This window comes from Giraffa tippelskirchi, chromosome 11 (assembly GCF_054371585.1).
Source record: "Giraffa tippelskirchi isolate mGirTip1 chromosome 11, T2T-mGirTip1v1.2.pri, whole genome shotgun sequence".
Classification (NCBI taxonomy): domain Eukaryota; kingdom Metazoa; phylum Chordata; class Mammalia; order Artiodactyla; family Giraffidae; genus Giraffa; species Giraffa tippelskirchi.
Window position 1 is genome coordinate 120,937,779 of NC_137285.1, and position 16,919 is coordinate 120,954,697.

The following is a 16,919-nucleotide window of genomic DNA, read 5'->3' on the forward strand; positions in this document are numbered from 1 at the left end:
AGTGAGTCAGAGCCCCAGTCATTGTAGCAATGGGAAGACAGGAAGGCAGGAGTCAAAGGAAATATTTAAGAGACCAATTTTCTTTTGTTTCTGAGGATGAGGGCTAAGTCATGGTTGTGTACATACATACACAGACACAGAAACTGGAAAATTCCTCCTTAGAAACCCTTGTCAAATCACAAGCCATCCAAAAGTAGGAAGTTGAGAATTCTTAAGAACATAGAGGGATAAGAGAAGATTCACTTGATCCACTTTAAAAAAAAACACAACTGACTCCATTTGGATTAAAATTTCCAAAAGACATGGGGATCCCACCAAGCCCTGAATGAACATCCACTGAAGAGGTTCGGTTCAGTTCAGTCGCTCAGTCATGTCCGACTCTTTGTGACCCCATGGACTGCAGCAGGCCAGGCTTCCCTGTTCATCACCAACTCCCGGAGTTTACTCAAACTCATGTCCATTGAGCTGGTGATGCCATCCAACCATCTCATCTTTTGTCGTCCCTTTCTCTTCTTGCCTTCAATCTTTCCTAGCATCAGGGTCTTTTCAAATGAGTCAGCTCTTCGCATGAGGTGGCCAAAGTATTGGAGCTTCAGCTTCAACATCAGTCCTTCCAATGAACATTCAGGTCTGATTTCCTTTAGGATGAACTGGTTGGATCTTCTTGCAGTCCAAGGGACTCTCAAGAGTCTTCTCCAACACAACAGTTCAAAAGCATCCATTCTTTGGCGCTTAGCTTTCCTTATAGTCCAACTCTCACATCCATACATGACTACTGGAAAAACCATAGCCTTGACTAGATGGACCTTTGTTGGCAAAGTAATGTCTCTGCTTTTTAATATGCTGTTTAGGTTGATCACAACTTTTCTTCCAAGGAGTAAGCATCTTTTTATTTCTTGGCTGCAGTCACCATCTGCAGTGATTTTGAAGCCCCCCAAAATGAAGTCTGCCACTGTTTCCACTGTTTCTCCACTGAAGAGGTAAATCCCCTCTTATCTCATACTTTTCCCTTTATTCCTGAGAACTTTCAACTCATTAAAAAGTAAGGCTGACCAGGACACACAGATACCTGCCTAAACCAGTGTTAAGAAATCTCACAGTTACACATCTGAGTCTTAATGGATCACTGTGAATGGCAACTTTGGGGCAAACAGAGCCCATACTGAAATTTGATTTCAAAGAAATAGAATTGTGCACACTTTTTTAAAAAAAATTAATGAAGGCAGCTAGCCAGAAACATTTATTTAAAAATTAGGTAAGATTTAAATAAAATTGTAATTCTTTAATCGATGCATTCTGTTTCTAAAGCATAGAAAGGATCATAATATTAAGAATAAGCTTATATATATTCTGAAAATAACTTATTTCAGTCACAATGAGAAGGAACTAGAAAATGAGTAAACATTATATTAGATTACCTTTTGTGCTAGAAGTTACAGAAGTTATTGCAAACATTGTATTGTTTAATATGCAATACTAATTAGGTAAATTCTGTATAACTTTTTTTTTTTTACAAATAAGATCCTAAATCTAGTAGAATTTAGTTTACTTAATAAGATCAAGTATGTAGCAATACTGAAATGATAATAAAACTATAACTGTAATCCCACAAACACAAACAGACACACACACATAGGCACACATGTTTTTCTATGACAGGCAGAGTTGGAATAGTCTTGACAGCAGCACAAAGGTGATCTAGGATCTCAAAAATGAGGTGTCAGTAAGAAGAATCTTTGTGTCCCTCAAAGCACAGACCTGTTTAATGAGACACTGACACAGGTTGTATTTTTCAGCATTTAATAGATCAAATATTTATTATTAAGTTGAGACACTTAAGATGCTTTATACTTGATATAATTTATCTTCTGATAATAATCTTATGTATTGTATAGTTTTTATATCTATCAAGATTACATTAAGAAAATAAACACAGCATTTAGGGATGTATTCTAGGTCACACTACCAACATGTGAAGAGACAGGACTTGAAATAAGATACTCTGGGCATAAAACTTCCACTCTTAGTACATATCATTTATGATGTTTTTTTTCTTAATTCCTTGATGAATAAGGGACAGAATGAAAAAAGTGAGACACTGCTTAGGACTCATCCTTTAGTGAATGACTCCTATACTAGGTCTTTGATAATATACCAAAAATTGTTGAAAAGCTTTCCTTCATCTTCTTAGTCACTTACTGAGAAATGATTGTAAAAATTTGGCAGAGGCGGTTCCTTGATAAAAATCATAATTTATGGGGGCATCCGTCATTTCTCTTGGAGTATGGAAAATGGTGAATTAAGATTTTCCCTGAATGCAAACGTAATGTCAAGAAAAACATGATAAAAGGCAAATCATAAACCCTATTGATGAATGATGAACAATCACACAGGAAAGACAGGAGGGTGCATAGAAAAAGTTAAAAATGGTGCAGATAAGCTCCAATGTATTAGATGTACCCATAGTGTGAGACTCTACAGAGAAGTGAGTGTGAGAAGGTTCAAGAGTTTGGCGAGCACAGAGTCATGGGGCATCACATTTCAAAGGATTGAAATATGGATAATTCCAATAAGGGAAAGATGAAGAGAATTTATAGACGAAAAGCCCATGGTTTTTGATTTTTAGAAATAAGAGAGTTCCAGCATTATAGTCTAGGAAAACCCCAATACGACAGGCAGGTACACTCAGGGAGAGGGTTAAAATCAAGGGATCTGAGGAGGAAGACTCATCAAAAGCATTATGTACAGAATCATGATTTAACCCATTTTTAGTAGCCATTTTTAAGCTGGTATCTCGAGTAAACATTTTGACAAACTTCACTGATTTTAAGTGGAAATGTTATATTGTTGATAGTTTGATGGAAGTTTTTACCATATGCCTCTATGTCCCATGTAAAATATGTTGAACCTAGACTAAATATAGACCAGCTTTGGCTACCATATACCCTCAGGACCCAGGTATGTTTCTCTGACACATCTACCTCCCAGTAACATCTCCCTGTTGTGATAACTGGGGATCCTAGGGCACTGTAATCTTCAAAGTCAACATTCTGAGATGTATTACTTCGTTCCAAATTGCAGACATATCTCACTTGCATCCGATCCTCAGAAATGGCAACATTTGGATTACTTGTGAAAGGATTCAAGGTCACCTGAACTGTAGAAAAATTACAGGGTAAGGTGAGGGCTATGATATTGTTTGCTTTGTGACATTGTAAAAGGGATCTATAGAATAACTTGAGTGAAAAAACATGTTTGTGTGTGTTGGGAGTGAAAACATGAGGCTTAAAATGAGATCTACTAGAAAGTAAAAAATTCTAAAAGATGATGAAAACAGGTGGTTGGATTACACTGTGATGTCTCCTTACCCCAGCAGAGTTGCCTATCTCTTAGCTCTGAAATGATAAAAATGCATAATATTAAATATAAGCAAAGGAGTTAGCACTGAAACGTATTTTCTTTCAGATTATGGGGAAGGTTATGCTTAGGTAGTAAACCAGTGAAAGAGAGGATGAACCAAGTCCCTGCTCACTCCCCATAAATATGCCCACATCATCAGCACAACGTATTTGGACTTCACTGACTCTATCCACACCTAGGAATTGGAGCCTTCTTGCCATTCTCCCTCCATCACAAGAATACCACATACATCCACTTGGGTAGCACTCTTTACCATTAAACATTCACAGTATCTCTCTCAGATCAGGAGCTTGAAACTCTCCTTTGTTCCTTGGAAAAAGTTTTTGGCTTCATAGCAATGAAGTTCTCACTCCTGGAGAAAATAAAAATTGACCCACACATGTCTACTTATCCTTCTAAAACCACTGACTTGCAATATTTTCACCACTTTGATGCACTAGAGTGGTCTTCCCTGGAGACACTTGGAAAGGATGGAGTGGATGACTGACACCTTGGAGTCAGGAGAAATGTGCTCATGGCCACCTTCTTAGTTACACTTTGTCTGCCATGGGAAGGTCTTGACTGTCAGAAGGAAAGTTTCTTCCTTCCAAAATGAAATCATTAACTACTCCCTCTTTATCACCATTAGATTATATGAAATTATATGAAATAATACATTTATCAAAATAAATCATCCATACCTAAAAATTTTAACTTGTGGAAAAGTAACTGCATAAATATGTGTTCTGAGGGAGATTTCAGAAAGTGAGTTTGCAGAAGCCGGCTCCTGGGTGTTTGAGATATATTAGGTGTGAGAACACACTGTCTAGAGTCCTCATGTCTTCAAAGGAGGCTCCCTAATACAAAGGCCCTCAGAATGCTCTGAGATTTCACAATCACTGGGAATAATTACAAACCCTGGGGAAAGAAGACAGTATGGATACTAAATGAAGAGTGGTCAGAATTTTATGTGTATGTAAAGATCTTGATGCTGCCATGTAGGGGTGCAAATTCAAGCACAAGGATGCTGTCTTTCCATTCTGGCTTCTGGAGTATGTGACCAAGATGGATCAATGATTTGTAGCAAGGCAAAATATTCCTTAAGATTCATGTCTGGTTTTGGAAATCCGTGTAGAAAGGTATAGAAGGATCTGGTCTCTTCCATACCCAGGGAAAAATTTACATATAAAGAAACTGTCTCCAATTCTAGGTGTTTGACAGGTAAAAAAGATTCAACCTTCCCATCATAAGTCAAGCACATACTAAATATGGGAACCTGAGTTGCATAGTGACACAGAGTGTGAATTAAATTTATGAAGTAATGGGGAATTGACACCCCAATGCTTTATTCCTAACAGTGACACTGACCCAAACTCTGCAACTTCTTAAAACCAAATTTCTCTACTATAGTATCTGATCCATTTTCAATGTTTATAGCACAATCTAGCCATGATTGCTGAACAGAAGTTTAAAGTAAATCTATGCTCTGTTTTTGTGTCCTGAGCATGGTTTTATCTTAATTAACCATCAGATAACTCTAGTAGCTTTACATAATGTTCTCAGTACAAAATGACCATCTCTGGTTTCCCATACTTTTCATGATGGCATTCACATCCTAGTGAGAAAAGAGAAAACGTGAGTCAAGAAGTAATAGCTTCCCCACTTACAAAGCTTATTCTCATCCTCATCAGTCCTGATTGTGGGAATAGAGATAGTCTCCATGTAACAGTTGAAAAGTAAAAACAAAAGTGAAGCCAGTCATTCCAGAAGACTCATGTGATGTTGTCAAGTTTCCAAAAAAGATAAAAAAGCCCCAACGCTGATGGAAGCAAGAGGCTTCTAGTTACCTGGAGATTAGACATATTTATGGGAAAAACGAGAGACCTGTAATTCTGATGACCCATGAGATGATTTGAAGAAATCGTGGTTCTTTCATTTATTCAACAAAACTGAAGTGATATACTATTGTAGGCCAAGCATTAAACTAGGTTTTGAATAATCAAACATGAAAATATAATTCTAATATTCCTCAAGTCATTTATATGGCTTTTGTTGAGGGTACAAACAAACAAATGTAGTAATATAGGTGTTTTTATGTCTCCCTTCTTATTTTACATACTACCTATTAGTGACGTCTTCCACTCCCTTAAATTCAGCATACACACGTGAGCAGTTGGTTTCCAATTCTTTATTGTTACTCAACTTTGTCTTTTAAATGCATATTAATATATTCATTAGTAAATGAGCCACAGGAATCAGTACTTTTGAATGTCTAATATGTAACATTATTTACCAACCAAGTTGTCTTCTCTGTTACTCCATTTTCATAATGTTACCAGTATGCACTCACTGTCCAAAAACTAGAGCATTTACCTGCACTTTAGTCTCTACTGAGTCTGTTTAATCAGTTCCTTAATATTTTTTAGCCATCTAACCTTCTTATCACATTTAATGTTTTTATTTCTTTGAACTGGTGTGTACCACTGTATTTAATCTCTTTTGCTTCAGATTTATTTCCCCTATGTCACCAAAAACTAGGACAACATCTCAGTCTCAAAGAAAAAAGAAAATTCCCTCTGCATTATGGCTATTTTGTATATGTGACAAAAATCAAATTAAACTAGAATAGAGAAAGAATCCCAGGTGGTATTAGTGGTAAGAATCTGACTGCAATGTAGGAGACATGGAAGGCTAGGGTTCAATCCCTGGGTCAAAGATCCCCTGGAGAAAAAATGGCAACCCACTCCAGTATTCCTCCCTGGAGAACGCCATGGACAGAGGAGTCTGGTGGGCTGCAGTCCATGGGGTCCCAAAGAACCAGCATGACTTAGCCCACACACAGCACAGACAAAGGATAAAGGATGGGGTGGGGGTGATTGCAGTTTTAATTTTAGTTTAATTTGAAACTCAAACATTGTCCTCAGAATCTGATCTGTGTCTTTCTCCAGTTCTATTTATTCAATCTGTATTGACCTCCCTCAGTTTCTGAAGGAAACATAAACCTCCTGATTAAACTCTTGAAGTTCTCTTCCAGTTATAGCAAAGCATTTGAATGCCTTCAGCCCTTAGCCTATAGCATCAGATGCCAATATTAAAAGCACCACTGTGTAGTTGCTGGAAGGAAATGAAGCCATGCTGCAGGAGTTTCTATTTTTACTGAAACTAAGTTTATATTAATCTGAAGTAGAACAGGATAGGATGGGAAATATATTGTAATTACTGAAGCAACCACCAAGTAAAACCTAAAGAAATACAATGAGAAAATAGGAAAACAAAATTTTATATGAGAAATATCTGTTTAACACAAAAGAAGGTAATTAAGGAGAAAAAGAAAAATGAAAACTACAGTAGCCCAATAGAAGGCAAACAGCAAAATACTACGTTTAAATATAAACATATCAATAATTGCATTAAATGTCAGGTATTAATGCCTCAATTGAAATTAGAAATTGTTGACCTGGATAACAAGCAAAATTCAAATACTGCTATGTATAAGAGACGTAATCAAAGCACAAAAGCTCAAAAGTAAAAAAGATTACCTGCAAGCAGTAATCAAAAAACAGGTCAAACATTTATATTAATATTAGACAAGATAGACTTTAAGATAAATATTATGAGAGAATGAGAAGGAAATGTTATGATAAAAAGTTCAGTGCATTAAACAAATAAACCGATTGTAAATGCACCTAACAGCAGAGCTTCAAAGCATTCAAAGCAAAAACAAAAGGAGAAAAACATGATTCCATAATAATAGTTTCAGATTTCTATAGCTCAGTCTCGATAATGAGAGAACAGCCTGTATGGAAAACCTTCAAATTGATAGAAGACATGCACCATATTATCAACCAAATTGACCCAAGTGACAACTACAGACCATATTACCCAATGAATGAGGAACACATCATTTTTTTTTAATTCATAACAAAAATTTTTCTGAACGTCCAGTATCTTAGGTCATAAACAAATGTCAATAAACTTAAAAGTTTGAACTAATGAAAAGCATATTTCTCTGATTACCACAGAATTACAGCTGAAATCCAGAGCAGAAGTGAAACTCAAAAATGACCAAGTATTTTGTCATTAACAACACACTTTAAAAATCCAAGGTTTAACAAACAAACCAAATAAGAAAACTGCAAAGAAAATTTGCCAATAACTTGAGTTGAATAAAGATTAAAGGTAAACAATCAAAATGTTTAAAATATAATTAATTAAATGCACCTATATCATTAAACACTATATCGGAAGAAATGTTCTCAAATCAGTGATCTAAGTTTCCAATTCAAGAAACTAGGAAAAAAAGAGTAAATTAAACTAGCACTCTCTCTCACACACACACACACACACACACACACACGCACAAATATATCTACACATATACAGAGAAAATGGTAAATATAAGAGTAGAAATAAATAAATAATAAAAGCTTTAAAATAGACAAAATAGTGAAAGAATATGTTTTTTAAATCAATAAATTAACAGAGCATAACTAAACTGATCAAGAAAAAAGTGAAAAAGCAAATTACCAAAATCAGGCATAAAAGAAGAGACATTACTGTGAATATTATAGAAATTTAGGGGATAATAAAGAATTACTATAACTAATTTTATGCCTACAAACCATACAACTTAGAATAGACAAATCCCTACAAAGAGATAAAAAAACTGACTCCAGGATTGTACAAGATCTAAATAATCCTAAAACAAGTGGAATATTTTAAACACTTTAAACAACAAATAACCAGAGTGAGATAGTTTCTTTAGTGAATTCCATTGAATACTTACAGAATAAATAAGAATTTTTCAAAAATTTTCTTCAGAAAAAGAGAAAGTGGGAAAAAAGCTCAAGAGGTTGAGGAGAAAGAAAAAGCCTCTTGTCATCTGAAATGAATTTGTCTGTGGAAAAGCTGGAACATGTAGAGGGATCTGATAAATGCTTAATAGTAGATCACAGATAACAGGAGCCTTTAGAAAACCATCAAACACAATGAATCTTCTCTCCACAAAGTTCTGCACCGAACATTTTATTCTTAAAAAAGAATAAAAATTTCCCTTGTTATTCCTGCATTCGATTCCTGCATTGACTTCTTCTTACAGTCTCTGAAATAGATGCAGGGAAGGGAGGCTGTAGGTTCAAAAGCAACCTTAGTGACAACAGCAGAAAGACACAACAACACAGAAGAGAAGGAAAATTTCTCTTCATTTTCCTCATGTCTCAGATGCTGAGGCTTCTTCCCCAGTCTTGCCTGCATCATCTCAATGGTTGACCTCTGCAACTGATGCTCCACATCTGAGATGAGATCTCTCACCAACTGGCTCTGCTGGACCAGCTCATTCTCAGAGTCAGCCAGGTTATGTAGACCAGCCTCCTCCTCAGTCTTCAGATTTTGCATTTCCTTCACCTCCTCACTGTCCAGGATGTCTCTCAGGTTTTTAAACTCTGTCTGAATATTTTCTCTTTCATGCTGTATTTGATTCTTCAGGAATGAGAAAGAGAGAGAGAGAGAGAAAGAGGAACACTTCTTGGGGAACATGACTTTTCCTGGTTTTTTTTTGTCTCCATCACATTTCAAAATAATGGCCTCAAGTCTGCATTACTGAGGTCAACTCTGAGTCCAAATGGAATCCTTGGGGGTATGACTCAGACATTACACAGCTGTCCAGGACACTTATGCCTCCTTGCATTACTCCTGACCCCTTCCCTCTACCCTCTGCCAAAAAGTTAACACTGAGGACGAACCAAGAGCCATTGCCAGGTGTCTCCCCAGGACTAATAGACAGGACAGGAATGGAATATGAAATTCCCTAATCATCCTCACAAGAGAGTCCCTCTATAGGAATACCTCCCTTCCACTATCTGTGTTCATTTGTGATATATTCACTTTTCAGCAATCATTCCTATCAGGGAAAGGACAAAGCAAAGGACAAGTCAAATGACACAGCTATCAGGGAACAAAGAGAAAGGCAGCTCCTTGTGACCAATCCAAGGTCTTGCCCAGATGTCTTAACTCCTTCAGGAAGTATCTCCTCATACCTTCCAGGTAGAAATCTCTTCTTGAATTTCATCTTCCAACAGCTCAACTTTCTGCTGTTCCCCTTTAATCTCTCCAAAGATTCCTGGAGTTTCCCCTGTGAGAAAAGAATCACACCAGAGTCAAGTTATGGGCTTTCTCACCATCACTGTAGAGGATAAATGAGGAAAAATGAGTCTGATTTCCAAGGAGAATAGATTTTGCAGAAACTGAGAGCAGCATTTAGAATCTGTGATTTGGAAAGAAAAAATTGAGGTAGGATATGTGCCCTTTATGACTCAAACAGTAAAAGTCACTATACACTTGCCAAGAGAAGATTGATTCCTTTTATTCTAGAAGAAATCTGATCCTGCAGCAGGGAAACATCTTACACATTAATCCAGCAAGTGTCTTAGTTACTCCTCCTGTTCAAAGGGGTAATGAGAGCTTCTCCTAGGTACCAGATCTCCATGTATTAACACAAAGAACATGAATGTCTACTTCTGGCATAGAGTTATAACGTCACAATTGGGGGAATGCGCAGAAATATTTCTCAGACATCAGAAGGTGGGCATAGGAAGAGAAGAGATCATAGGCCTCAGGTTCTTGGTGGCCAGGTAATTAAAGTTCAATGCAAAATAGACCTTTTCCCTAAATTACCAGTTTCTTAGCAGTCTTCCCTCTGTTTTGATCTCTTACCTGGTACTTCTGGACAACCTCCTCCATGAGGAATGTGTGGTGACTACAGTGCTCCCGAGACCGCTCACAAAGCCAGAAAATGACCTTCCCATCTTTCTCACAGAAGAGCAGGAGTTTCTCTCTTGCTCCTCCAGGCTCACCTTGAAATCTCTGAACCTCTCTACTTATGTTGGCCAGGTGCCAATTAGGCCTCAGGTTCCCAAGCTCGTGACAGGTTCTGCACACAGGGAAGCTACACTCTCTCTTTTGCCTGATCATGGACCCCTTGTTGTTTACAGTGATGCAAGCTTGGCACAAAGTGTGACCACAGTTAAGGCTCAGGGGTTCTATCAGAAGCTTCAGGCAAATGGGGCAGGTCATCTCCTCTTGTAGGTTCACCAGTTTTCCTGAAGCCATGGTAACTTTTCCCCTGCTCCTACCTGTCCTGACTTCTGAGGGTTCTCTTGTTCACAGATCCTTGCATGATTGGGAAAGATAATTGGAGTAGAGTAAGAAAGGCAGAAATACATGACACTAGTTGCTGTTTATAAATCAAATACAGGCCAAGGTCAAATTATTGAAGGATAGAAAAAGAAACATTCAGAAACAAGGATCCCAGTGACCTGACCAAAAGAACATTTCATAATAATGTTAAACACTTTACTATCAGTTCATATCATGTGACAAATTCCATCCATATCTGTGCAGTGATTCTCGCTATTTAATTTTACTCAACAAAAGTTGTCCTGATACCTTTTCTACTAAGATACTTTGTGACCCACCATCCATCCTACTTTTTCTTTCCCATGCCCAAGAACATCCTCGATATCAAAAAGCTGAAAACTCTTAAAGCCTCTGGGCTTTTATATCCACTCTTCTCTCAGCATTGGATGCTGCCATTGATATCAGTATGACTCTCATACTTCAGTAAACTCTCTCCTAACCAGGCAATCCTAAAGGAAATCAGTCCTAAACATTCACTGGAAAGACTGATGCTGAAGCTGAAGCTCCAATACTTAAGCCACCTGAGGCGAAGAACTGACTCATTAGAAAAGACTCTGACGCTGGGAAAAATTGAAGGCATGAGAAGGGGACAACAGAGGATGAGGTGGTTGGACGGCATCACGGACTCGATGGGCATGTGTTTGAGCAAGCTCCAGGAGTTGATGATGGACAGGGAAGCCTGGAGAGCTGCAGTCCATGGGGTCGCAAAGAGTTAGACATGACTGAGTGACTGACCTGAACTGAACTGAACTGAACTGAAACTCTCTCCTCACATATTCTCTCATCACAAAGACCTGCTCTAACTAAATTACTTACATTGTAACCATTGCCATCATTTGCTGTACATTTACAATGATTTCCAGGCTTCCCTGGCAGCCCAGCTGGTAAAGAATTCACCTGCAGTGCAGGACACCTTGTTCAATTCCTAGGTAGGGAAGATCCACTGGAGAAAGGATAGGCACCCACTCCGGTATTCTTGGGCTTCCCTGGTGGCTCAACTGGTAAAGAATCCACCTGCAATGTGGGACACCTGAGTGCAATCCCTGGGTTGGGAAACTCCCCTAGAGAAGGAAATGGCTGCCCACTCCAGTATTTTGGCCAGGAGAATTCCATGGACTGTATAGTCCATGGGGTTGCAAAGAGTCGGACATGACTGAGCAACTTTCACACACAATGATTTCCCATTTCATCATGACATAATATACAACAATGTGTTTGTATATACATAAGAGAAAATCCTTTATCTGATGTGTAAATGGAGATGACTTACAATGATCATGTATCTTCAATACACAAAATGAAGTTGAACCTAATATATTAGGTGCCCTCCTTCAGAGACCTATCTCCTACCCCACTGAGTGAAACAAAAGAAAAGAGATTTCATGAACCTAGTTAACACTCAAGAGCAATGTGTAGTATGGAAATGAAGACATAGAAACCAGCTGGGAACCTCTGCAAAGTCTTGACTATGTAAAGAGTGATTTCACCTTGACCTGAAAATATGTCAAGGATATTGATAGAAATCTAACTATGTATTTGTATGAGGATGGTGCAGAAGGAGTTAGTATAAATAGATCCATAGGATCACAGAAGTCAGATATTTAAAAGCATATAAACACTGATGAAATGAATATCAGTCCTGAGGGAAAAACCCTCAAAATATTAGGCCAGATCATTCAACTAATTATCACTGATGAAGAATTATGTGCTGGTAACAGGGCTAATATTTATACAAAGTAAGATAAATGTAAAAAGAGGAACTAAATCACTGCACACTTGACATTCACCTGGAAAGTAAGAATAAATCAAACTTTAGTCATATGTTTGTGTATATATTTCATATGTATCTACATATTCATAAAAGAGCAGGTGTAAAAAAATGGTAGTATAGAGACATACATGTTAGATTTTAAATAATGGGGTAAATAGGGATTATCCAAATATTTCCACTAGGAAACATAAGGTCTGAACTTAAAGTTGAGGAAGAAGAAATAAATATGCAATGAGAAAGTGGAAAAATGTTTAGGTGGAGGAAATGATCTGTTCCTAGGAGACATAACATCTTACATAGGTTACTAAATGCCTGTGTGATTGGTGGGCATAAAACTGCTAGGATCTTGGTGGTGGCTCAGTTGGTAAAGAATCTGCTACAATGCAAGAGGCCCAAGTTCAATCATGGGTCGGGAAGATCCCTTAACCCACTCCAATATTCTTGCCTGGAGAATTCTGTGGACAGGGGAGCCCAGTCGGCTACAGTCCATGGGGTTGCAAAGAGCTGGAAATGTCTTAGCGATTAACACTTTCACTTGGGATTGCAAGAGGCTGAAGTGACATTAAATATGATATTTCCTAAAATATGTAACATTTAGGGGCCCATCTCCATGGGTCAGGAGAAGTTATTAATGTTTTGCCATCAGAGAAGAGTAGGAGCATGACCAGCTATGCCCTTGGGCTGTGAGATGTTGGATGGACACAGTGTGAAATTGGGAAGATCAGGTAGGATGCAGGCACAACTCCTCAGGAGAGAGATGATGATAGCTGGAGGGACAGAGTAATGAAGGAAAGGGAGGGCAGCAGATAAAAGTGAGAGAGAAGAGCAGGTAAGAGGACAAGATTGGGAGTTGGAGGAGATATGTGGGAATGGGGTTAGCATCAGTCTTGGACTCCATCCTGTACAGATAATATTGACTTACTACTCTCCTAAGTGGTGTGTATGTGTCTTTTATTTTCTGGGAAACCTACAACAAAGTGGAAGGTCAGCAGTCAAGGTCACATTATTGATAGCAAAATTGAGCGAGTGAGTGAATGAAGTCACTCAGTCATGTCCGGCTCTTTGTGACCCCATGGACTGTAGCCCACCAGCCTCCTCAATCCATGGAATTTTTTAGGCAAGAGTACTGGAGTGGGTTGCCGTTTCCTTCTCCAGGGGATCTTCCTGACCCAGGGATCGAAACTGGGTCTCCCGCATCACGGGCAGATGCCTTATCGTCTGAGCCACCAGGGAATCAGTCTGAGGTAAAGTGCATTTCCTACAAGAGGGCGCAGCAACCCACTCCAGTATTCTTGCCCGGAGAATCCCGTGGACAAAGGAGCCTGATGGGCTACAGTGCATAGGGTCACATAGAGTCGGACATGACTGAAGCAACTTTGCATGCAAAGTGCATTTGGGGCTAGGAAGACTTTATATAGACCTTGAATGCCAATTAGTAAGCACACACCTTATTTTTCACAAAAGGATTGTGACTCTTATCAACAAATATGTCTCTTTTGTGTCCCTGGAAGCTGGTGTTCATAGTCTTTTGCAAGGTAATCAGTCCTTTGCAGCACGAGGTTTATCCCACGAATGAGAATTTCAAATATATCCAATCTAGTTTGGTTCCTTACAAAGCTGAGATGATGGGGATGTCATACCTCCTATCAGGACCATTTCTGAGAGCTCACCTGAAACACTCATGCTCAGTGATGTATCTCTTAATACCTTCAGCTAAGCTTAGTAAACCTTATATTTTATGCCTTATGAGGTAAAGTGGGTGGAATTTGTGATCCATATTGGAAATCACTGCTGGAGGTCAGTCAGATGGGGTATCACGGAGTGGTAGCACAGTGAAGCTCACTCCTAAGCCTGGATTCACTATGGCCCTGTAATTATAGCCTAGACTCAGAAGTTCTGTCAGGGACTTGAGGAAAATGGGGCTGTGAAGCAATAAAGGAAAATAAAGAAGATCTCAAAAGACAGTCCTTGTCTTGATGATTGCCAAAGTTTGATGGCAAAAGTAAGCTCTCCAGTATAAGAGAAACAATAAGTTGCTGTGTAGGACTGACTGCTCATAGTGGAGAGTTCTGAGAAAACATGGTCCCACTGGGAGAGGGAATGGCAAGCCAATCTAGTATTCCTGTCACAAGAACTGCATGAACATGAATAGGATGAAAAGGCAAAAAATATGACACTGGAAGATGAGCCCCCGAGATCAGAAGGTGTCCAATACACTACTGGGGAAGAGTGGAGGGCAATTACTAATAGCTCTAGAAAGAATGAAGTAGCTGGGCCAAAGAAGAAACAGCACTTAGCTGTGGATGGCTCTGGTGGTGAAATTAAAGTCTGATGCTATAAAGAACAATATGGCATAGCCACCGGGAATGTTAGGTCCATGAATCAAGGGAAACGGGACACGGTCAAGCAGGAGATGGCAAGAGTGAATATCAACATCTTAGGAATCAGTGAATTGAAATGGAAGGGAATGGGCAAATTTAATTCAGATGACTATTGTGCCTACTACTGTGGGCAAGAATCACTTAGAAGAAATGTAGTATCCCTCATAGTCAACAAAAGAGTCTAAAATGCAGTACTTGGGTACAATCTCAAAAATGACAGAAAGATCTCAGTTCATTTCCAAGGCAAACCTTTCAACATCACAGTAATCCAAGTCTATGCCCCCAACCACTGATGCAGAAGAAACTGCAGTTTTACCGGTTCTAGGAAGACTTCCAAGACCTTCTAGAACTAACAGCAAAAAGATGTCCTGTTCATCATAGGGGATTGGAATTCAAAAGTAGGAACTCAAGAGATAACTGGAATAACAAGCAAGTTTGACCTTGGAGTACAAAATGAAACAAGGCAATGACTAACAGTTTTGTCAATAGAACACACTGGTCATAGCACACATCCTTTTCCAGCAACACAATAAACAATCTACAAATTCCCATCACAAAATCATTAATACCAAAATCAGATTGATTATATTCAATAGACATGAGTTTGAGTAAGCTCTGGGAGTTGGTGATGGACAGGAAAGCCTGGCATGCTGCAGTCCATGCAGACACAAAGAGCCAGACATGACTGAGCAACTGAACTGAACTGAATATTCTTTCAGCTGAAGATGGAGAAGCTCTATACAATCAGACAAAACAAGATATGGAGCTGACTGTGGCTCAGATCAACATCTTCTTATTGTGAAATTCAGACTTAAATTGAAGAAAGTAGGGAAAATCACTAGGCCATTTGGGTATGACCTAAATAAAATCTTTTATGATTATACAATGAAAGTGATGAATAGATTCAAGGGATTAGATCTGGTAGACAGAGTGCCTGAAGAACTATGGACAGCAGTTCACAACATTGTAGAGGAGGCAGTGACCAAAAGCATCCCAAAGAAAAAGAAATGCAAGAAGGCAAAGAATTTGTCTGAGGAGGCTTTACAAATAGCTGAGAAAAGAAGAGAAGTGTAAAGCAAGGAGGAAAAGGAAAGATATACCCAACTGAATGCAGAGTTCCAGAGAATAACAAGGCGAGATAAGAAGGCCTTCCTCAATAAACAAGGCAAAGAAGTAGAGGAAAACAATAGAATGGGAAAGATGAGAGATCTCTTCAAGAAAATCGGAGATATCAAGGGAAAATTTCATGCAAAGATGGGCATGATAAAGGACAGAAATGGTAAGGACCTAACAGAGGCAAAAGAGATTAAGAGGAGGTGGCAAAAATACACAGAACTGTACAAAAAATGTCAGGACAACCTCGCTGGTGTGGTCCCTCACCTAGAGTCAGAAATCCTGGAACGTGAAGTCAAGTGGGCCTTAGGAAGCATTACCACAAACAAAGCTAGTGCGGGTAATGGAATTCCAGCTGAGCTATTTAAAATCCTAAAAGATGATGCTGTTAAATTGCTACACTCAGTATGTCAACAAATTTGGAAAATTCAACACTGGCCACAAGATTGGAAAGGTCAGTTTTCCTTCTAATCCCAAAGAAGGACAATGCCAAAGAATGTTCAAACTACCTTACAATTGCACTCATTTCACACGCTAGCAAGGTTATGCTCAAAATCCTTCAAGCTAGGCTTCAGCAGTACATCATCCAAGAACTTTCAGATGTACAAGCTGCTTTAGAAAAGGCAGAGGAACCAGAGATCAAATTTCCAATATTCACTGCATCATAGAAAAAGCAAGAGAATTCCAGAAAAACATCTACTACTGCTTCACTGACTACACTAAAGCCATTGATTGTGTGGATCACAACAAACTGTGGAAAATTCTTAAAGAGATGGGAATACCAGACCACCTTACCTGCCTCCTAAGAAACCTCTTGTGGGTCAAGAAGCAACAGTTAGAACCTTACATGGAAAAATGGACTGGTTCAAAATTGGGAAAGGAGTATGTCAAGGCTGTATATCGTCACCCTGCTTGTGTAACTTACATGCAGATTGAATCATGTGAAATGCCAGACTGGATGAATCACAAACTTGAATCAAGATTTCTGGGAGAGATATCAATAATCTCAGATATGCAGATGATACCACTCTATGGCAGAAAATGAAGAGGAACTAAAGAGC

At 38.7% G+C, this 16,919-nt stretch overlaps 1 pseudogene; it reads right to left on the bottom strand.

The window, feature by feature from the left end:
* Positions 1 to 2,501: 2,501 nt before the first annotated feature.
* Positions 2,502 to 10,506, bottom strand: LOC145525267 (tripartite motif-containing protein 6-like; annotated as a pseudogene).
* Between the last annotated feature and the right edge of the window lie 6,413 nt (positions 10,507 to 16,919).